The following is a 24,653-nucleotide window of genomic DNA, read 5'->3' as shown; positions in this document are numbered from 1 at the left end:
TGGAAGATCATGAACTGAGAACATTCCTATCCTGGAAACACCTACAGTGTGAAGATCCACATCCGAGAAACTCATGCAGTATGAAGTTCCACATCCTGAAAACTCCTTCAGTGTTCAGTTTCACATCCTGGAATCTCCTACAGTGTAAATATCCACATCCTGGAAACTCCTGTAGTCTGATGGTCCACATCCTGGAAACTCATGCATTGTGAACATTCACATCCTGGAAGATCCTGCAGTCTGAAGATCCAGATCCTGGAGGTTTCTGCAGTGTGAAGATCCACATCCTGGAAGTTTCTGCAGCATGAAGTTCCACATCCTGGAAACTCCTTCAGTAGTCAGATTCACATCCTGGAAATACCGGCAGTTTGAAGTTCCACATCCTGGAATCTCCTGCAGTGTGAAGGGACACGTTATGGAAGATACTGCAGTGTAACGATCCACATCCTGGAAATTCCGGCAGTATGAAGATTCACATCCTTGAACCTACTGCAGTGCGTATAGCCACATCGTGGAATCTCCTGAAATTTCAAGATCAACATCTGGAAACTCCTGCAGGGGGCAGCTACACATCCTGGAAACCCCTGCAGTGTGAACATCCACATCCTGGAAACTTCTGCAGTGTGAAGATGCACATCCTGGAAGATCCTGCAGTGAGAAAATTCGTATCCTGGAAACTCCTACAGTGTGGAGTTCCACATCCTAGAAACTCGTGCAGTATGAAGATCCACATCCTGGAACTGCCTGCAGTGTGTTGATCAATATCCTGGAACATCCTGAAGTGCAAAGATACACATCCTGGAAGCTCCTGCAGTGTGAAAATCCACATCCTGGAAGATCCTTCATTGTTAATATCCACAGCCTGGAAGCTGGTGCAGTTTGAAGACTGCAGGTGTTTCCAGGATGTGGATCTGCCCCCTGCAGGAGTTTCCATATGATGATCTTGAAATTTCAGGAGATTCCACAATGTGGCTCTACGCACTGCAGTAGGTTCCAAGATGTGAATCTTCACACTGCCGGAATTTCCAGGATGTGGATCTTCACACTGCAGTATCTTCCATAATGTGTCTCTTCACACTGCAGGAGTTTCCACGATGTGGAACTTCACACTGCCGGTATTTCCAGGATGCGGATCGTCAAAGTACATGAGTTTCAAGGATATGCATCTTCAGACTTCAGCTATTTCCAGGATAAGGATCTAAAATCTGCAGGAGTATCCAGGTTGAGAATGTTCAAACTGCAGTAGTTTGCAGGATGCGAATCTGAACACTGAAGGAGATTCCAGGATGTGGAAGTTCATATGGCAGAGACTTCCAGGATGTTTTTCTTCACACTGCAGAAACCTCCAGGATCTTGATCATCAGACTGCAGGATCTTCCAGGATGTGAATGTTCACAATGCATGAGTTACCAGGATGCAGACCATCAGACTACAGGAGATTCCAGGATGTGGATATTTACACTGTAGGAGATTCCAGGATGTGAATCTGAACAATGAAGGAGTTTCCAGGATGTGGAACTTCATAATGCATGAGTTTCTCGGATGTGGAACTTCACATTGTTGGTGTTTCCAGTATAGGAATGTTCTCAGTGCATGATCGTGCACACTACAGGCTCTTCCAGGATGTGGATCTTCATGCTGCCGCGTTTCCAGGATGTGGAACTTCAAACTGTAGCAGTTTCCAGGATGCAAATCCTCTCACTGCAGGATCTTCCAGGATGTGTAACTTCACACTGCAGATGTTTCCAGAATGTGGATATTCACACCGCAGAAGTTTACAGGATGATGATCTACAAATTTTCACAGTTTCCAGGATGTGGATCTTCATCCCACAGAAGTTTCCAGGATGTGGACCTTCATACTGCAGGAGTCTCCATGAAGTGAATATTGAAAATGCAGTATCTTCCAGGATGTGGATCATCACACTGCAGGAGCTTCCAAAATGTGGATCTTCGAACTGTCGAACCTACCAGGATGTGAATCATCACACTGCAGGAGTTTCCAGGATATGGATCTTTACAATGTAGGATCTTCCAGGATGTAGACTTTCACACTGAAGGAGTTTCCAGGATTTGGATCTTCACCCCACAGATGTTTCCAGGATGTGGATTTTCACAATGCAGGATCTTCCAGGATGTGGATCTTCATACTGCAGGAGCTTCCAGGATGTGGATGTTCGCTCTGCAGGATCTTTCAGGATGTAAATCTTCACATTGCTGGAGTTTACAGGATATGGATCTTCACACTGTAGGATCCTCCTGGATGCATGATTTCACACTGAAGGATTTTCCAGAATGTGGATCGTCACACTGCAGGAGTACTTGGATTTCGTTCAGCACAATGCCGAATCTTCCAGGATGTGGATCGTCACAGTGCAGGAGCTTCCAGGTTTGGGATCGTCACAGTGCAGGATATTCCACGATATGAATCTTCTTACTGCAGGAGTTTCCAGGATGTGGATCATCTCATTGCAGAAATTTCCATGATGTGAATCTTCTTCTGCAAAAGTCTCCAGGATGCTGATCTTCACACTGCAGGTGTTTCCAGGATGTGGATCTTCACACTGTAGGAGATTCCAAGATTGTGAATCTGAACACTGATGGAGTTTCCAGGATGTGGAATTTCATACTGCACGAATTTCTAGGATGTGGAACTTCACAATGTATTTGTATCCAGGATGGGAAACTTCTCACTCCATGATCTTACAGGATGTGGATCTTCACACTGCAGAAGTTCCCAGAATTTGGATATTCAAAACCCCAGACATTTCCAGGATGTGGATCTTTAAACTGCAGGAGATTCCAGGATATGGAAATTCACAATGAACGATCTTCCAGGATGTGGATGTTCACACTGCAGGAGCTTCCAGGATGTGTATCTTTGCACTGCAGGCTGTTCCAGGATGTGGATCTTCGTACTGCATGAGTTTCTAGGATGTGGAACTCCACACTGTACGAGTTTCCAGGATGTGAATCTTCTCACTGCAGGATCTTCCAGGATGTGGAACTTCACACTGCAGGGGTTTCCAGGATGTGGATCTGCCCCGTGCACGAGTCTCCAGATGTTGATCTTGAAATTGCAGGAGATTCCACGATGTAGCTCTATGCACTGCAGTAGGTTCCAGGATGTGAATCTTAAGACTGCTGGAATTTCCAGGATGTGGATCTTCACACTGCAGTATCTTCCATAATCTATCTCTTCACACTGCAGGAGTTTCTAGAATGTGGAACTTCACACTGCCGGTATTTCCAGGATGTGGATCGTCAAAGTACAGGAGTTTCAAGCATATGCATCTTCAGACTTCAGCTATTTCCAGGATAAGGATCTAAAATCTGCAGGAGTATCCAGGTTGAGGATGTTCAAATGTCAGGAATTTCCAGGATGTGAATCTGAACACTGAAGGAGTTTCCAGGACGTGGAGCTTCATACTGCAGAAACTTCCAGGATGTGGATCTTCACACTGCAGAAACCTCCAGGATCTGGACCTTCAGACTGCAGGATCTTCCAGGATGTGAATGTTCACAATGCAGGAGTTACCAGGATGCCGACCATCAGACTACAGGAGTTTCCAGGATGTTGGTATTTACACTGTAGGAGATTCCATGATGTGAATCTGAACACTGAAGGAGTTTCCAGGATGTGGAGCTTCATACTGCAGAAACTTCCAGGATGTGGATCTTCACACTGCAGAAACCTCCAGGATCTGGATCTTCAGACTGCAGGATCTTCCAGGATGTGAATGTTCACAATGCAGGAGTTACCAGGCATGTGGACCATCAGACTACAGGAGTTTCCAGGATGTGGATATTAACTCTGTAGGAGATTCCAGGATGTGAATCTGAACACTGAAGGAGTTTCCAGGATGTGGAACTTCATACTGCATGAGTTTCTAGGATGTGGAACTTCACACTGTAGGTGTTTCCAGTATAGGAATCTTCTCAGTGCATGATCTTCCAGGATGTGGAACTTCACACTGCAGAATTTCCCAGAATGTGGATGTTGTCACCGCAGATGTTTCCAGGATGTGGATCTTCAAACTGCACAAGCTTCCAGGATGTGGATATTCACAATCAAGGATCTTCCAGGATGTGGATTTTCACACTGCAGGAGCTTCCAGGATGTGTACCTTTGCACTTCAGGATGTTCCAGGATATTGATCAACACACTGCAGGCAGTTCCAGGATGTGGATCTTCATACTGCACGAGTTTCTAGGATGTGGAACTCCACACTGTAGGAGTTTACAGGATATGAATTTTCTCACTGCAGGATCTTCCAGGAAGTGGATGTTCACACTGCAGGGGTTTCCAGGATGTGGATCAGCCCCCTGCAGGAGTTTCCAGATGTTGATCTTGGAATTTCAGGAGATTCTACGATGTGGCTCTACGCACTGCATTAGGTTTAAGGATGTGAATCTTCACACTGCCGGAATTTCCAGGATGTGGATCGTTACACTGCAGTATCTTCCATAATGTGTCCCTTCACACTGCAGGAGTTTCTGGATGTGGAAATTCACACTGCCGGTATGTCCAGGATGTGGATCATCAAATTGCAGGAGTTTCAAGGATATGCATCTTCAGACTTCAGCTATTTCCAGGATAAGGATCTAAAATGTGCAGGAGTATCCAGGTTGAGGATGTTCAAACTGCCAGAGTTTCCAGGATGTGAATCTGAACACTGATGGAGTTTCTAGGATGTGGAACTTCATACTGCAGAAATCTCCAGGATATGGATCTTCAGACTGCAGGATCTTCCAGGATGTGAATGTTGACACAACAGGAATTATCAGGATGCAGACAATCAGAATACAGGAGTTTCCAGGAATATGCACCTTTACACTGTAAGAGATTCCAGGATGTGAATCTGAGCACTGAGGGAGTTTCCAGGATGTGGAACTTCATACTGCACTAGCTTCCAGGATTTGGATCTGCACACAGCAGGCTCTTCCAGGATGTGGATCTTCATACTGCTGAGTTTCCAGGATGTGGAACTTCACACTGCAGCAGTTTCCAGGATGCAAATCCTCTCACTGCTGGTTCTTCCAGGATGTGTAACTTCACACCACAGATGTTTCCAGAATGTGGATGTTCACACCGCAGAAGTTTCCAGGATGATGATCTACAAATTGTCGCAGTTTCCAGGATGTGGATCTTCATCCCTCAGGAGTTTCCAGGATGTGGATCTTCATACTGCAGGAGTTTCCATGAAGTGAATATTCACAATGCAGTATCTTCCAGGATCTGGATCATCACACTGCAGGAGCTTCAAAAATGTGGATCTTCGAACTGCCGGATCTGCCAGGATGTGAATCATCACACTGCAGGAGTTTGCAGGATATGGATCTTTACAATGTAGGATCGTCCAGGATGTAGACTTTCACAATGAAGGAGTTTCCAGGATTTGGATCATCACCCCAAAGATGTTTCCAGGATGTGGATCTTCACAATGCAGGATCTTCCAGGATGTGGATCTTAACACCGCAGGAGCTTCCAGGATGTGGATGTTCGCTCTGCAGGTTCTTTCAGGATGTAAATCTTCACATTGCAGGAGTTTACACGATATGGATCTTCACACTGTAGGATCCTCCTGGATGCATGATTTCACACTGAAGGATTTTCCAGAATGTGGATCGTCACACTGCAGGAGTACCAGGATTTCGATCTTCACAATGCCGAATCTTCCAGGATGTGGATCGTCACAGTGCAGGGGCTTCCAGGTTTGGGATCGTCGCAGTGCAGGATATTCCACGATATGAATCTTCTCACTGCAGGAGTTTCCATGATGTGGAAGATCTCATTGCAGAAGTTTCCAGAATGTGAATCTTCTTCTGCAAAAGCTTCCAGGACGCAGATCTTCACACTGTAGGAGATTCCAGGATTGTGAATCTGAACACTGATGCAGTTTCCAGGATGTGGAATTTCATACTGCACGAATTTCTAGGATGTGGAACTTCACAATGTAGGTGTTTCCAGGATGGGAATCTTCTCACTGCATGATCTTACTGGATGTGGAACTTCACACTGCAGGAGTTCCCAGAATTTGGAAATTCACACCGCAGACATTTCCAGGATGTGGATCTTCAAATTGCAGGAGCTTCCAGGATGTGGAAATTCACAATGAAGGATCTTCCAGGACGTGGATGTTCACACTGCAGGAGCTTCAAGGATGTGTATCTTTGCACTGCAGGCTGTTCCAGGATGTGGATCTTCATACTGCACGAGTTTCAAGGATGTGCAACTCCACACTGTAGGAGTTTCCAGGATGTGAATCTTCTCACTGCAGGATCTTCCAGGATGTGGAACTTCACACTGCTGTGGTTTCCAGGTGGTGGATATGCCCCGTGCAAGATTTTCCAGATGTTGATCTTGAAAATGCAGGAGATTCCACGATGTGGCTCTATGCACTGCAGTAGGTTCCAGGATGTGAATAATCACACTGCAGGAATTTCCAGGATGTGGATCTTCACACTGCAGTATCTTCCATAATCTGTCTCTTCACACTGCAGGAGTTTCTAGGATGTGGAACCTCACACTGCCGGTATTTCCAGGATGTGGATCGTCAAAGTACAGGAGTTTCAAGTATATGCATCTTCAGACTTCAGCTATTTCCAGGATAAGGATTTAAAATGTGCAGGAGTATCCAGGTTGAGGATGTTCAAACTGCAGGAGTTTTCAGGATGTGAATCTGAACACTGAAGGAGTTTACAGGATGTGGAACTTCATACTGCAGAAACTTCCAGGAGGTGGATCTTCACACTGCAGAAACCTCCAGGATCTGGACCTTCAGACTGCAGGATCTTCCAGGATGTGAATGTTCACAATGCAGGAGTTACCAGGATGCCGACCATCAGACTACAGGAGTTTCCAGGATGTTGGTATTTACACTGTAGGAGATTCCATGATGTGAATCTGAACACTGAAGGAGTTTCCAGGATGTGGAACTTCATACTGCATGAGCTTCTATATGTGGAACTTCACATTGTTGGTGTTTCCAGGATAGGAATGTTCTCAGTGCATGATCTTCCATGATGTAGAACTTCACCCTGCAGAATTTCCCAGAATGTGGATGTTGTCACCGCAGACATTTCCAGGATGTGGATCTTCAAACTGCACGAGCTTCCAGGATGTGGAACTTCACACTGCAGTGGTTTCCAGGATGTGGATATGCCCCGTGCAAGAGTTTCCAGATGTTGATCTTGAAAATGCAGGAGATTCCAAGATGTGGCTCTATGCACTGCATTAGGTTCCAGGATGTGAATCTTCACACTGCCGGAATTTCCAGGATGTGGATCTTCACACTGCAGTATCTTCCATAACCTGTTTCTTCACACTGCAGGAGTTTCTTGGATGTGGAACTTCACACTGCCAGTATTTCCAGGATGTGGATTGTCAAAGTACAGGAGATTCAAGGATATTCATCTTCACACTTCAGCTATTTCCAGGATAAGGATCTAAACTATGCAGGAGTATCCAGGTTGAGGATGTTCAAACTGCAGGAGTTTTCAGGATGTGAATCTGAACACTGAAGGAATTTCCAGGATGTGGAACATCATACTGCAGAAACTTCCAGGAAGTGGATCTTCACACTGCAGAAACCTCCAGGATCTGGATCTTCAGACTGCAGGATCTTCCAGGATGTGAATGTTCACAATGCAGGAGCTACCAAGATGTGGACCATCAGACTACAGGAGTTTCCAGGATGTGGATATTTACACTGTAGGAGATTCCAGGATGTGAATCTGAACAATGAAGGAGTTTCCAGGATGTGGAACTTCATACTGCATGAGTTTCTAGGATGTGGAACTTCACACTGTAGGTGTTTCCAGTATAGGAATGTTCTCAGTGCATGATCTTACAGGATGTGGAAATTCACACTGCAGAAGTTCCCAGAATGTGGATGTTGTCACCACAGACTTTTCCAGGATGTGGATCTTCAAACTGCACAAGCTTCCAGGATGTGGATATTCACAATGAAGGATCTTCCAGGATGTGGATGTTCACACTGCAGGAGCTTCCAGGATGTGTATCTTTGCACTTCAGCATGTTCCAGGATATTGATGTACACACTGCAGGCAGTTCACACTGGAACAGTGTGAAGTCCCACATCCTAGAAACTCCTGCAGTGTGAAGAGACAGATTATGGAAGATACTGCAGTGCGTAGAGCCACATCGTGCAAATTCCGGCAATGAGAAGATTCACATCCTGGAACCTACTGCAGTGTGAGGTTCCACATCCTGGAACATCCTGCGGTGAGAAGATTCACATCCTGGAAGATCCATGCAGTGAGAAAATTCGTATCCTGGAAACTCCTACAGTGTGGAGTTCCACATCCTAGAAACTCGTGCAGTATTAAGATCCACATCCTGGAACTGCCTGCAGTGTGTAGATCAATATCCTGGAACATCCTGAAGTGCAAAGATACACATCCTGGAAGCTCCTGCAGTGTGAAGATCCACATCCTGGAAAATCCTAGATTGTGAATATCTACATCCTGGAAGCTCGTGCAGTTTGAAGATCCAATCCTGGAAACGTCTGCGGTGACAACATCCACATTCTGGGAAATTCTGCAGTGTGAAGTTGCACATACTGGAAGATCATGCAGTGAGAACATTCCTATACTGGAAACACCTACAATGTGAAGTTCCACATCCTAGAAACTCATGCAGTATGAAGTTCCACATCCTGGAAACTCCTTCAGTGTTCAGATTCACATCCTGGAATCTCCTACAGTGTAAAGATCCATATTCCTGGAAACTCCTGTAGTCTGATCGTCTGCATCCTGGTAACTCCTGCCGTGTGAACATTGACATCCTGGAAGATCATGCAGTCTGAAGATCCACATCCTGGAGATTGCTGCAGTATGACGTTCCACATCCTGGAAACTCCTTCAGTGTTCAGATTCACATCCTGCAAACTCCTGCAGTTTGAACATCCTCAACCTCGATACTCCTGCACATTTTAGATGCTTATCCTGGAAATAGCTGAAGTCTGAAGATGCATATCCTTGAAACCCCTGCACTTTGACGATCCACATCTTGGAAATAATGGCAGTGTGAAGTTCCACATCCTAGAAACTCCTGCAGTGTGAAGAGACAGATTATGGAAGATACTGCAGTGTGAAGATTCACATCCTGGAAATTCCGGCAGTTTAAAGATTCACATCCTGGAACCTACTGCAGTGCGTAGAGCCACATCGTGGAATCTCCTGAAATTTCAAGATCAACATCTGGAAACTCCTGCATGGGGCTGATCCACATCCTGGAAAACCCTCCAGTGTGAACATCCAGGTCCTGGAAACGTCTGTAGTGTGAAGTTCCACATCCTGGAAGATCCTGCAGTGAGAAAATTTGTATCCTGGAAACTCCTACAGTGTGGAGTTCAACATCCTAGAAACTCGTGCAGTATTACGATCCACATCCTGGAACTGCCTGCAGTGTGTAGATCAATATCCTGGAACATCCTGAAGTGCAAAGATACACATCCTGGAAGCTCCTGCCATGTGAGCATCCACATCCTGGAACATCCAACATTGTGAATATACACATTCTGGAAGCTCGTGCAGTTTGAAGATCCACATCCTGGAAACGTCTGCGGTGACAACATCCACATTCTGGGAACATCTGCAGTGTGAATTTCCACATCCTGGTAGATCATGCACTGAGAACATTCCTATCCTGGAAACAACTACAGTGTGAAGTTCCACAGCCTAGAAACTCCTTCAGTGTTCAGATTCACATCCTGGAATCTCCTACAGTGTAAATATCCACATCCTGGAAACTCCTGTAGTCTGATGGTCCACATCTTGGTAACTCCTGCATTGTGAACATTCACATCCTGGAAGATCCTGCAGTCTGAACATCCAGATCCTGGAGGTTTCTGCAGTGTGAAGATCCACATCCTGGAAGTTTCTGCAGTATGAACTTCCACGTCCTGGAAACTCCTTCAGTGTTCAGATTCACATCCTGGAAACTCCAGCAGTTTGAACATCCTCAACCTGGATACTCCTGCAGATTTTAGATCCTTATCCTGGAAATAGCTGAAGTCTGAAGATGCATATACTTGAAACTCCTGTACTTTGATGATCCACATCCTGGAAATACTGGCAGTGTGAAGTTCCACATCCTAGAAACACCTGCAGTGTGAAGAGACAGATTATGGAAGATACTGCAGTGTGAAGATCCACATCCTTGAAATTCCGCCAGTGTGAAGATTCACATCATGGAACCTACTGCAGTGCATTGAGCCAAATCGTTGAATCTCCTGCAATTTCAAGATCTACATCTGGAAACTCTTGCACGGGGCATATCCACCACCTGGAAACCCCTGCAGTGTGATTTTCCACATCCTGGAAGATCCTGCAGTGAGAAGATTCGCATTCTGGAAACTCCTACAGCGTGGAGTTCCACATCCTAGTAACTCGTGCAGTATGAGGATCCACATCCTGGAACAGCCTGCAGTGCAAATATACACATCCTGGAAGCTCCTGCAGTGTGAACATCCACATCCTGGAAGATCGTTCATTGTGAATTTCCACATCCTGGAAGCTCCTGCAGTTTGAAGATCCACATCCTGGAAATGTCTGCGCTGTGAATATCCACATACTGGGAACTTCTGCAGTGTGAAGATCCACATCCTGTAAGATCATGCAGTGAGAAGATTCCCATCCTGGAAACACCTACAGTGTGAAGCTCCACATGCTAGAAATTCGTGCAGTATGATGATCCACATCCTGGACCTGTCTGCAATGTGTATATCAATATCCTGGAACATCCTGAAGTGCAAAGATTCATATCCTGGAAGTTCCTGCAGTGTGAACATCCACATCCTGAAACAACCTTCCTTGTGAATATCCACATCCAGGAAGCTCCTGCAGTTTGAAGATCCAAATCCTGGAAACATCTGCAGTGACAACATCCACATTCTGGGAACTTCTGCAGTGTGAAGTTCCACATCCTGGAAGATCATGCACTGAGAACATTCCTATCCTGGAAACACCTACAGTGTGAAGTTCCACATCCTAGAAACTCATGCAGTATGAAGTTCCACATCCTGGAAACTCCTTCAGTGTTCAGATTCACATCCTGGAATCGCCTACAGTGTAAATATCCACATCCTGGAAACTCCTGTAGTCTGATGGTCCGCATCCTGGTAACTCCTGCATTGTGAACATTCACATCCTGGAAGATCCTGCAGTCTGAAGATCCAGATCCTGGAGGTTTCTGCAGTGTGAAGATCCACATCCTGGAAATTATGGCAGTATGAAGTTCCACATCCTGTAAACTCCTTCAGTGTTCAGATTCACATCCTGGAAACTCCTGCAGTTTGAACATCCTCAACCTGGATACTCCTGCAGATTTTAGATCCTTATCCTGGAAATAGCTGAAGTCTGAAGATGCACATCCTTGAAACTCCTGTACTTTGACAATCCACATCCTGGAAATACCGGCAGTGTGAAGTTCCACATCCTTGAAACTCCTGCAGTGTGAAGAGACACATTATGTAAGATACGGCAGTGTGAAATCTACATCCTGGTAATTCTGGCAGTGTGAAGATTCTCATCCTGGAACCTAATGCAGTGCATAGAGCCACATCGTGGAATCTCCTGCCATTTCAAGATCAACATCTGGAAACTTTTGCATGGGGCAGATCCACACCCTTGAAACCCCTGCAGTGTAAAGTTCCAAATCCTGGAATATCCTGCAGTGTGAACATCCACATCCTGGAAGATCCTTCATTGTGAATTTCCACATTCTGAAAGCTCCTGCAGTTTGAAGATCCACATCCTGGAAATGTCAGCAGTGTGAATATCCACATTCTGGGAACTTCTGCAGTGTGAAGTTCCACATCCTGTAAGATCATGCAGTGAGAAGATTCCCATCCAGGAAACACCTACGGTGTGAAGTTCCACATCCTAGAAATTCGTGCAATATGAAATTCCACATCCTGGAAACTCCGTCAGTGTTCAGATTCACAATCCTGGAATCTCCTACAGTGTAAAGATCCACATCCTGGAAACTCCTGCAGTGTGAAGATCTGCTTTCTGGAAACTTTTGCTTAAGAAGATTCACATCCTGGAATCCCCTGCAGTGTGAAGTTCCACATTGTGGAAGATCCTGCAGTGAGAAGATTCGCATCATGGAAACTCCTACAGCGTGGAGTTCCACATCCTAGTAACCCGTGCAGTACGAATATCCACATCCTGGAACAGCCTGCAGTGCAAAGATGTACATCCTGGAAGCTCCTGCACTGTGAACATCCACATCCTGGAAGATGCTTCATTGTGAATTGCCACATCCTGGAAGCTCCTGCAGTTTGAAGATCCACATCCTGGAACTGTCTGTAGTGTTATTATCCACATCCTGGAAACTCCTGTAGTGTGAAGATCTGCGTCCTGGAAACTTTTGCAGAAGAAGATTCACATCCTTGGAAACTTCTGCAATGAGATCTTCCACATCATGGAAACTCCTGCAGTGAGAAGATTCATATGGTGGAATATCCTGCACTGCGACGATCCCAAACCTGCAAGCTCCTGCACTGTGTCGATCCACATCCTGGAAGATTCGGCGTTGTGAAGATCAAAATTCTGGTACTCCTGCAGTGTGATTATCGACATTCTGGAAAATCCTTCAGTGTGAAATCATGCATCCAGGAGGATCCTACAGTGTGAAGATCCATATCCTGTAAACTCCTGCAATGTGAAGATTTACGTCCTGAAATATCCTGCAGAGCGAACATCCACATCCTGGAAGCTCCTGCAGTGTGAAGTTCCACATCCTGGAAGATCATGCACTGAGAACATTCCTATCCTGGAAACACCTACAGTATGAAGATCCACATCCTAGAAACGCATGCAGTATGAAGTTCCACATCCTGGAAACTCCTTCAGTTTTCAGATTCACATCCTGGAATCTCCTACAGTGTAAAGATCCACATCCTGGAAACATCTGCAGTGTGAAGATTCGCATCCTGGAAGCTCCTGCAGAAGAAGATGAACATCCTGGAAACTTCTGCAATGAGATGATCCACATCCCGGAAACTCCTGCAGTGTGAAATTCATATCGTGGAATATCCTGCACTGTGAAGATCCCAATCCTGGAAACTCCTGCAGTGTGAAGATCCACATCCTGGAAGATTCGGCATTGTGAATATCGACATATTGGTACTGCTGCAGTTTGATGATCCACATTCTGGAAAATCCTTCAGTGTGAAAATAAACATCCTGGAAGATCCTACAGCGTGAAGATCCATATCCTGGAAACTCTTGCAATGTGAAGATTTACATCTTGGAAGATCCTGCAGTGCGAATATCCACATCCTGGAAGATCCAGCAGTGTGAAGATCCACATCCTGGAAACTTTTGCGGGGTGAAGATCCAAATCCCTTAAACTCCTTCAGTGTGAAAGTCTACATCCTGGAAGTTTCTACATTGTGAAGATCCATATCCTGGAAATGCCTGCAGTGTGGTGATTCATGTCCTGGAAGACCCTGCAGTTCGAAGATCCACATCCTGCATACTCCTGCAGTGTGTAGATTCACATCCTGGAAGACTCTGCATTGTGAAAAACAACATCATGGAAGCTCCTGCAGTTTGAAGATTCACATCCTGGTAACTTCTGCAATGAGATGATCCACATCCCGGAAACTCTTGCAGTGAGAAGATTCATATCCTGGAAACTCCTGCAATGTGAAGATTCATATCCTGGAAACTCCTGCAATGTGAAGATTTACATCCTGGAAGATCCTGCAGTGCGAACATTCACATCCTGGAAGCTCCTGCTGTGTGAAGGTCCACATTCTGGAAGATCCTGCATTGTGAAGATCCACATCCTGGAAAGTTCTGCGGGGTGAAGATCCAAATCCTGGAAACTCCTTCAGTGTGAAAATATACATCCTGGAAGATCCTACATTGTGAAGATCCACATCCTGGAAGCTCCTGCACTGTGAAGACCACATCCTGGAAGATCCTGCATTGTGAAGATCCACATCCTGGAAACTTCTGCGGGGTGAAGATCCATATCCTTTAAACTCCTTCCGTGTGAAAGTCTACATCCAGGAAGATCCTACATTGTGAAGATCCATATGATGGAAACTCCTGCAGTGTGGGGATTCATGTCCTGGAAGACCCTGCAGTTTGAAGATTCACATCCTGCAAACTCCTGCAGTGTGTAGATTCACATCCTGGAAGACTCTGCATTGCGAAGAACAACATCATGGCAGCTCCTGCAGTTTTTATGATTCACATCCTGGAAACTTCTGCAATGAGATGATCCGCATCCCGGAAACTCCTTCAGTGAGAAGATTCATAACATGGAATATCCTGCACTGCGACGATCCCAATCCTGGAAGCTCCTGCAGTGTGAAGATCCATATCCTGGAAGATTTGGCATTGTGAAGATCGACATACTGGTACTCCTGCAGAGTGATGATCCACATTTTGGAAAATCCTTCAGTTGAAAATATACATCCTGGAAGATCCTACAGTGTGAAGATCCATATCCTGGAATCTCCTGCAATGTGAAGATTTACATCTTGGAAGATCCTGCAGTGCAAACATCCACATCCTGGAAGCTCCTGCTGTGTGAAGATCCACATCCTGGAAGATCCTGCATTGTGAAGATCCACATCCTGGAAACTTTTGTGGGGTGAAGATCCAAATCCTGGAAACTCCTTCAGTGTGAAAATATACATCCTGGAAGATCCTACCTTGTGAAGTTCCATATCCTGGAAACTCCTGCAATGTGAAGATTTACATCCTGGAAGATCCTGCAATGCGAACATCCACATCCTGGAAGCTCCAGCAGTGCGAACATCCACATCCTGGAAGCTCCAGCAGTGTGAAGATCCACATCCTGGAAGATCCTGCATTGTGAAGATCCACATCCTGGAAACTTCTGCGGGGTGAAGATCCAAATCCTGGAAACTCCTTCAGTGTGAAAGACTACATCCTGGAAAATCCTACATTGTGAAGATCCATATCCTGGAAACTCCTGCAGTGTGGTGATTCACATCCTGGAAGATGCTGCACTTCGAAGATCCACATCCTGCAAACTCCTGTAGTGTGTAGATTCACATCTTGGAAGACTCTGCAGTGCGAGGAACAACATCGTGGAAGCTCCTGCAGTGTGATGATCCAAATCCTGGAAGATACTGCATTGTGAATATTCACATCATGGAAACTTCTGCAGTGTGAATTTCCAAATCCTGGAAGATCCTGCAGTGAAAATATTTGCATCCTGGAAACTCCTACAGTGTGGATTTCCACATCCTAGAAACTCGTGCAGTATGAAGATTCACATCCTGGAAGCTCCTGCAGGGTGAACATCCACATCCTGGAAGATTCTACATTGTAAATATCCACATCCTGGAAGCTCCTGCAGTTTGAAGATCCACATCCTGGAAACGTCTGCAGTGTGAACATCCACATTCTGGAAACTTCTGCACTGTGAAGTTCCACATCCTGGAAGATCCTGCCGTGAGAAGATCCCCATCCTGGAAGGACATACAGCGTGAAGTTCCACATCCTAGAAACTCGTGCAGCATGAAGTTCCACATCCCGGAAACTCCTGCAGTGAGAAGATTCATATCCTGGAAACTCCTGCAATGTGAAGATTCATTACCTGGAAACTCCTGCAATGTGAAGATTTACATCCTGGAAGATCCTGCAGTGCGAACATTCACATCCTGGAAGCTCTTGCTGTGTGAAGATCCACATTCTGGAAGATCCTGCATTGTGAAGATCCACATCCTGGAAAGTTCTGTGGGATGAAGATCCAAATCCTGGAAACTCCTTCAGTGTGAAAATATACATCCTGGAAGATCCTACATTGTGAAGATCCACATCCTGGAAGCTCCTGCACTGTGAAGACCACATCCTGGAAGATCCTGCATTGTGAAGATCCACATCCTGGAAACTTCTGCGGGGTGAAGATCCATATCCTTCAAACTCCTTCCGTGTGAAAGTCTACATCCAGGAAGATCCTACATTGTGAAGATCCATATGATGGAAACTCCTGCAGTGTGGGGATTCATGTCCTGGAAGACACTGCAGTTCGAAGATTCACATCCTGCAAACTCCTGCAGTGTGTAGATTCACATCCTGGAAGACTCTGCATTGCGAAGAACAACATCATGGCAGCTCCTGCAGTTTTTATGATTCACATCCTGGAAACTTCTGCAATGAGATGATCCACATCCCGGAAACTCCTGCAGTGAGAAGATTCATATCATGGAATATCCTGCACTGCGACGATCCGAATCCTGGAAGCTCCTGCAGTGTGAAGATCCATATCCTGGAAGATTTGGCATTGTGAAGATCGACATACTGGTACTCCTGCAGAGTGATGATTCACATTTTGGAAAATCCTTCAGTTGAAAATATACATCCTGGAAGATCCTACAGTGTGAAGATCCATATCCTGGAATCTCCTGCAATGTGAAGATTTACATCCTGGAAGATCCTGCAGTGCAAACATCCACATCCTGGAAGCTCCTGCTGTGTGAAGATCCACATCCTGGAAGATCCTGCATTGTGAAGATCCACATCCTGGAAACTTTTGTGGGGTGAAGATCCAAATCCTGGAAACTCCTTCCGTGTGAAAATATACATCCTGGAAGATCCTACATTGTGAAGTTCCATATCCTGGAAACTCCTGCAATGTGAAGATTTACATCCTGGAAGATCCTGCAGTGCGAACATCCACATCCTGGAAGCTCCAGCAGTGTGAAGATCCACATCCTGGAAGATCCTGCATTGTGAAGATCCACATCCTGAAAACTTCAGCAGGGTGAAGATCCAAATCCTGGAAACTCCTTCAGTGTGAAAGACTACATTCTGGAAGATCCTACATTGTGAAGATCCATATCCTGGAAACTCCTGCAGTGTGGTGATTCACATCCTGGAAGATGCTGCACTTCGAAGATCCACATCCTGCACACTCCTGTAGTGTGTAGTTTCACATCTTGGAAGACTCTGCAGTGCGAGGAACAACATCGTGGAAGCTCCTGCAGTGTGATGATCCACATCCTGGAAGATACTGCATTGTGAATATTCACATCATGGAAACTTCTGCAGTGTGAATTTCCACATCCTGGAAGATCCTGCAGTGAAAATCTTCGCATCCTGGAAACTCCTACAGTGTGGATTTCCACATCCTAGAAACTCGTGCAGTATGAAGATCCACATCCTGGAACAGCCTGCAGTGTGTAGATCCATATCATGGAAAATACTGCAGTGCAAAGATTTACATCCTGGAAGCTCCTGCAGGGTGAACATCCACATCCTGGAAGATCCTTCATTGTGAATATCCACATTATGGAAGCTCCTGCAGTTTGAAGATCCACATCCTGGAAACGACTGCAGTGTGAACATCCACATTCTGGAAATTTCTGCACTGTGAAGTTCCACATCCTGGAAGATCCTGCCGTGAGAAGATCCCCATCCTGGAAGGACCTACAGCGTGAAGTTCCACCTCCTAGAAACTCGTGCAGCATGAAGTTCAACATCTTGGAATATCCTACATTGTGAAGTTCCATATCCTGGAAACTCCTGCATTGTGAAGATTTCATCCTGGAAGATCCTGCAGTGCGAACATTCACATCCTGGAAGATCCTGCAGTGTGAAGATCCACATCCTGGAAGATCCTGCATTGTGAAGATCCACATCCTGGAAACTTCTGCGGGGTGAAGGTCCAAATCCTGGAAACACCTTCACTGTGAAAGTCTACATCCTGGAAGAATCTGCAGTTCGATGATCCACATCCTGAAAATCCTGCAGTGTGTAGATTCACATCCTGGAAGACTCTGCAGAGCGAAGCACAACATCTTGGAAGCTCCTGCAGTGTGATGATCCACATCCTGGAAGATACTGCATTGTGAATATTCACATCATGGAAGCTCCTGCAGTTTGAAGATCCACATCCTGGAAACTTCTGTGGGATGAAGGTCCACATCCTGGAAACTGTGGCAATTTGTAGATCATCATCCTGGAAACTTCTGCAATGTTAACATCCACATTCTGGAAACTTCTGCAGTTTGAAGTTATACATCCTGGAAGATCCTGCAGTGAGAGGATACGCATGCTGGAAACTGCTACAGTGTGAAGTTCCACATCCTAGAAACTCGGCAGTATGAAGATCCACATTCTGGAAGAGCCTGCAGTGTGCAGATCCAAATCCTGGAAGCTAGTGCAGTATGAAGTTGCACATCCTGGAAACTCGGCAGTATGAAGATCCACATCCTGGAAGAGCCTGCAGTGTGCAGATCCAAATCCTGGAAGCTAGTGCAGTATGAAGTTCCACATCCTGGAAACTCCTTCAGTGTTCAGATTCCCATCCTGGAATCTCCTACAGTGTAAAGATCCATATTCCTGTAAACTCCTGTAGTCTGATTGTACGCATCCTGGTAACTCCTGCAGTGTGAACATTCACAACCTGGAAGATCCTGCAGTCTGAAAATCCACATCCTGGAGATTTCTGCTGTATGAAGTTCTACATCCTGGAAACTCCTTCAGTGTTCAGATTCACATCCTGGAAACTCCTGCAGTTTGAACATCCTCAACCTGGATACTCCTGCAGATTTTAGATCATTATCTTAAATTGCTGAAGTCTGAAGATGCATATCCTTGAAGCTCCTGCACTTTGATGATCCACATCCTGGAAATACTGGCAGTGTGAAGTTCCACATCCAAGAAACTCCTGCAGTGTGAAGGGACAGATTATGGAAGATACTGCAGTGTGAAGATCCAGATCCTGGAAATTCCGGCAGTGTGAAGATTCACATCCTGGAACCTACTGCAGTGCGTAGAGCCACATCGTGTAGTCTCCTGCAATTTCAAGATTAACATCTGGAAACTCCTGCAGGGGGCAGATCCACATCCTGGAAACTCCTGCAGTGTGAACATCCACATCCTGGAAACTTCTGGAGTTTGATGTTCCACATCCTGGAAGATCCTGCAGTGAGAAGATTCGTATCCTGGAAACTCCTACAGTGTGGAGTTCCACATCCTAAAAACTCGTGAATTATGAAGATGCACATCCTGGAACTGCCTGCAGTGTGTAGATCAATATCCTGGAACATCCTGAAGGGCAAAGATTCACATCCTGGAAGCACCTGCATTGTGAACATCCACATCCTGGAAGATCCTTCATTGTGAATATCCACATCCTGGAAGCTCCTGCAGTTTGAAGGTCCACATCCTGAAAATGTCTCAGGTGTGAACATCCACATTCTGGGAACCTCTGCATTGTGAAGATCCACATCCTGTAAGATCATGCAGTGAGAAGATTCCCATCCTGGACTCACCTACAGTGTGAACTTCCACATCCTAGAAACTCATGCAGTATGAGGGTCCACACCCTGGAAACTCCTTCAGTGTTCAGATTCACATCGTGGAAACTCCTGCAGTGTGATGATCCACATTCTGGAAAATCCTTCAGTGTGAAAATCTACATCCTGGAAGGTCCTGCAGTGTAAAGATCCATATCCTGGAAAGTGCTGCAATGTGAAGATTTACATCCTGGAAGATCCTGCAGTGCGAACATCCACATGCTGGAATCTCCTGCACTGTGAAGATCAACAACCTGGAAGATCCTGCATTGTGAAGATCCACATCCTGGAGACTTCTGTGGGGTGAACACCCAAATCCTGGAAACTCCTTCAGTGTGAAAGTCGACGTCCGGGAAAATCCTACATTGTGAAGTTCCATATCCTGGAAACTCCTGCAGTGCGGGGACTCATGTCCTGGAAGACCCTGCAGTTCGATGATCCACATCCTACAAACTCCTGCAGTGCGTAGATTCACATCCTGGAAGACTCTGCAGTCTGAAGAACAGCATCATGGAAGCTCCTGCAGTGTGAAGATCCACATCCTGGAAGATTCGGCATTGTGAAGATCAACAGCCTGGTACTCATGCACTGTGATGATCCACATTCTGGATAATTCTTCAGTTTGAATTTATTCATCCTGGAAGATCCTACAGTGTGAAGATCTATATCCTGGAATCTCCTGCAATGTGAAGATTTACATCCTGGAAGATCCTGCAGTGTGAACATTCACATCCTGGAAGCCACTGCAGTGTGAAGTTCCACATCCTGGAAGATCCTGCATTGTGAAAATCCACATCCTTGAAGCTCCTGCAGTTTGATGATCCGCATCCTGTAAACTCCTGCAGAAGAGGATTCACACTCTGGAAACTTCTGCAAAGAGATGATTCGCATCCTGGAAACTCCTGAGTGAGAAGATTCATATCGTGGAATATCGTTCACTGCAACGATCCCAATCCTGGAAGCTCCTGCAGTGTGATGATCCACATCCTGGAAGATTTGGCATTGTGAAGATCAACATACTGGAAAATCCTTCAGTGTGAAAATATGCATCCTGTAAGATCCTACCGTGTGATGATCCATATCCTGGAAACTCCTGCAATGTGAAGATCCACATCCAGGAAGATCCTGCAGTGCCAACATCCACATTTTGGAAGCTCAAGCAGTGTGAAGATCCACATCCTGGAAGATCCTGCATTGTGAAGATCAACATCCTGGAAACTTATGCGGTGTGATGATCCAAATCCTGGAAACTCCTTCAGTGTGAATGTCTACATCCTGCAAGATCCTACATTGTGAAGATCCATATCATGGAAACTCCTGCAGTGTGGTGATTCACGTCCTGGAAGATTCTGCAGTTTGAAGATCCAGATCCTGGAAACTCCTGCAGTGTGTAGATTCACATCCTGGAAGATCCTGCAGTGTGAAGAACAACATCGTGGAAGATTCTGCAGTGTGATGATCCACATCCTGGAAGATACTGCATTGTGAATATTCACATCATGGAAGCTCCTGCAGTTTGACGATACACATCCTGGAAACTCCTGCGGGATAAATATCCATATGCTGCAAGAACCTGCATTGTGAAATTCCACATCCTGGAAACAGCTGCAGTGTGAAGGTCCACATCCTAGAAACTCCTGTAGTGTGAGGTTCCACATCATGGAAGATCCTGCAGTGTGAAGATCCGCATCGTTGTAACTCCTGAAGCTTGAAGTTCCACATCCTGGAATCACTGGCAGTGTGAAAATCCGCATCCTGGTAACTCCTGCACTGTGAACATTCACATCCTGGAAGATCCTGCAGTCTGAAAATCCGCATCCTGGAGGTTTCTGCAGTGTGAAGATCCACATTCTGGAAGTTTCTGCAGTATAATGTTCCACATCCTGGAAATTCATTCAGTGTTCAGATTCGCATCCTGTAATCTCCTACATTATGAACATCCTCAACCTGGACACTACTGCAGATTTTGCATCCTTATCTTGGAAATAGCTGAAGTGTGAAGATGCATATCCTTGAAATTCCAGCACTGTGATGATCCACATCCTGTAAGTACCAGCAGTGTGAAGATCCACATCCCAGAAACTCCTGCAGTGTGAAGAGAGACATTATGGAAGATAATGCAGTTTGAAGATCCACATCCTGGAAATTCCGGCATTGTGAAGATTCATATCCTGGAACCTACTGCAGTGCGTAGAGCCTATTCGTGGAATCTCCTGCAATTTGAAGATCAACATCTGGAAACACCTGCAGGGTGCAGATCCACATCCTGGAAACCCCTGCAGTGTGCAGATTCACATCCTGGAAGATACTGCAGTGCGAAAATCCACATCCTGGAAGATCCTTCATTGTGAATATACACATCCTGGAAGCTCCTGCAGTGTGAAGATCCACATCCTGGAATATCCTGCATTGTGAATATCCACATCATGGGCGCTCCTGCAGTTTGAAGATCCACATCCTGGAAACTTCTGCGGTGTGAACATCCACGTTCTGGAAACTTCTGCACTGTGGAGATACACATCCAGTTGGATCCTGCACTGTCATGATCCACATCCAGGAAGCTGCTGCAAGGTGAAGATCCACATCTTGGAAACTTCTGCTCTGTGAAGATTCAGATCCTTGAAACTGCTTCAGTGTGAACATACACATCCTGGAAACTCCTGCTGTGTGATGATTCACATCCTGCAAGCACCTGCATTGTGAAATTCCACATCCTGGAAACCGCTGTAGTGTGAAGATCCATATCCAAGAAACTCCTGCATGGTGAAGTTCCACATCATGGAAGATCCTGCAGTGTGAACATCTGCATCCTGGTAACTACTGCAGAATGAAGATCCGCATCCTGGATTCACCGGCAGTGTGAAGATCCGTATCCTGGTAACTCCTGCGGTGTGAAGATTCGTATCATGGAAGCTCCTGCAGTCTGAAGATCCACATCCTGGCGGTTTCTTCAGTGTGAATATCCATATCCTGGAAGTTTCTGCAGTATGAAGTTCCACATCCTGGATACTCCTTCAGTGTTCAGATTCATTCCTGGCAACTCCTGCAGGTTGAACATCCTCAACCTGGATACTACTGCAGATTTTAGATCCTTATCCTGGAAATAGCTGAAGTCTGAAGATGCATATCCTTCAAACTCCTGCAATGTGATGAACCGCATTCTGGAAATACCGGAATTGTGAAGTTCCACATCCTAGAAACTCTTGCAGTGTGAAGAGAGACATTATGGAAGATAATGCAGTGTGAAGATCCACATCCTGGAAATTCCGGCAGTGTGAAGATTCATATCCTGGAAACTACTGCAGTGCGTAGAGCCTATTCGTGGAATCTCCTGCAATTTGAAGATCAATATCTGGAAAGTCCTGCAGGGGGCAGATACACATCCTGGAAACCCCGGCAGTGTGAATATCCATATCCTGGAAACTTATGCAGGGTGCAGTTTCACATCCTGGAAGATCCTGCAATTTGAAGATCCACTTCCTGGAATCTCTTCCATTGTGCAGATTCTCATCCTGGAAGATCCTGCAGTGCGAAGATACACGTCCTTGAAGCTTCTGCAGTGTGAAGATCCACATCCGGGAAGATCCTTCATTGTGAATATCCAATCCTGGAAGCTACGGCAGTTTGAAGATCCACATCCTGGAAAGTTCTTTGGGATGAAGATCCACATCTTGGAAACTGCTGCAATTTGTACATCATCATCCTGGAAACTTCTGCGGTGTGAATATCCACATTCTGGCAACATCTGCAGTGTGAAGTTCAAGATTCTAGAAGATCATGCAGTGAGAAGATTCGCATCCTGGAAATGGCTACAGTCTGATGGTTTGCATCCTGGTAACTCCTGCAGTGTGAACACTCACATCCTGGAAGATCCTGCAGTCTGAAGATCCAGATCCTGGAGGTTTCTGCAGTATGAAGTTCCACATCCTGGAAACCCCTTCATTGTTCAGATACACATCCTGGAAACTCCTGCAGTTTGAACATCCTCAACCTGGATACTACTGCAGATTTTAGATCCTTATCCTGGAAATAGCTGAATTCTGAAGATGCATATCCTTGAAACTGCTGCACTTTGACGATCCGCATCCTGGAAATACCGGCAGTGTGAAGTTCCACATCCTAGAATCTCCTGCCGTTTGAAGAGACACATTATGGAACAAATTGCAGTGTGAAGATCCACATCCTGGAAATTCCGGCAGTGTGAAGATTCACATCTTGGAACCTCTTGCATTGCATATAGCCACATCGTGGAATCTCCTGCAATTTCAAGATCAACATCTGGAAACTCCTGCAGGTGTCAGTTCCACATCATGGAAACCCCTGCAGTGTGAACATCCACATCCTATATACTTCTGCATTGTGAAGTTCCACATCCTGGAAGATCCTGCAGTGAGAAGATTTGCATCCTGGAAACTCCTACAGTGTGGAGTTCCACATCCTAGAAACTCGTGCAGGATGAAGTTCCACATCCTGGAACAGACTGCAGTGTGTCGATCCATATCCTGGAAAATCCTGCAGCGCAAAGATACACATCCTGGAAGATCCTGCAGTGTGATGATCCACATCCTGGATGATCCTTCATTGTGAATATCCACATCATGGAAGCTCCTGCAGTTTGATGATCCACATCCTGGAAACTCCGGCAGAAGTAGATTCACACTCTGGAAACTTCTGCAAAGAGATGATCCGCATCCTGGAAACTCCTGAGTGAGAAGATTCATATCATGGAATATCCTTCACTGCAACGATCCCAATCCTGGAAGCTCCTGCAGTGTGATGATCCACATCCTGGAAGATTTGGCATTGTGAAGATCAACATACTGGAAAATCCTTCAGTGTGAAAATATACATCCTGTAAGATCCTACCGTGTGATGATCCATATCCTGGAAACTCCTGCAATGTGAAGATCCACATCCAGGAAGATCCTGCAGTGCCAACATCCAATTTCTGGAAGCTCCTGCAGTGTGAAGATCCACATCCTGGAAGATCCTGCATTGTGAAGATCCATATCATGGAAACTCCTGCAGTGTGGTGATTCACGTCCTGGAAGATTCTGCAGATTGAAGATCCAGATCCTGGAAACTCCTGCAGTGTGTAGATTCACATCCTGGAAGACCCTGCAGTGTGAAGAACAACATCGTGGAAGCTCCTGCAGTGTGATGATCCACATCCTGGAAGATACTGCATTGTGAATATTCACATCATGGAAGCTCCTGCAGTTTGAAGATACACATCCTGGAAACTCCTGCGGGGTAAATATCCATATGCTGCAAGAACCTGCATTGTGAAATTCCACATCCTGGAAACAGCTGCAGTGTGAAGGTCCACATC

This window comes from Carcharodon carcharias, chromosome 3 (assembly GCF_017639515.1).
Source record: "Carcharodon carcharias isolate sCarCar2 chromosome 3, sCarCar2.pri, whole genome shotgun sequence".
NCBI classification, from domain to species: domain Eukaryota; kingdom Metazoa; phylum Chordata; class Chondrichthyes; order Lamniformes; family Lamnidae; genus Carcharodon; species Carcharodon carcharias.
Note: the sequence above shows the minus strand (reverse complement) of the source record.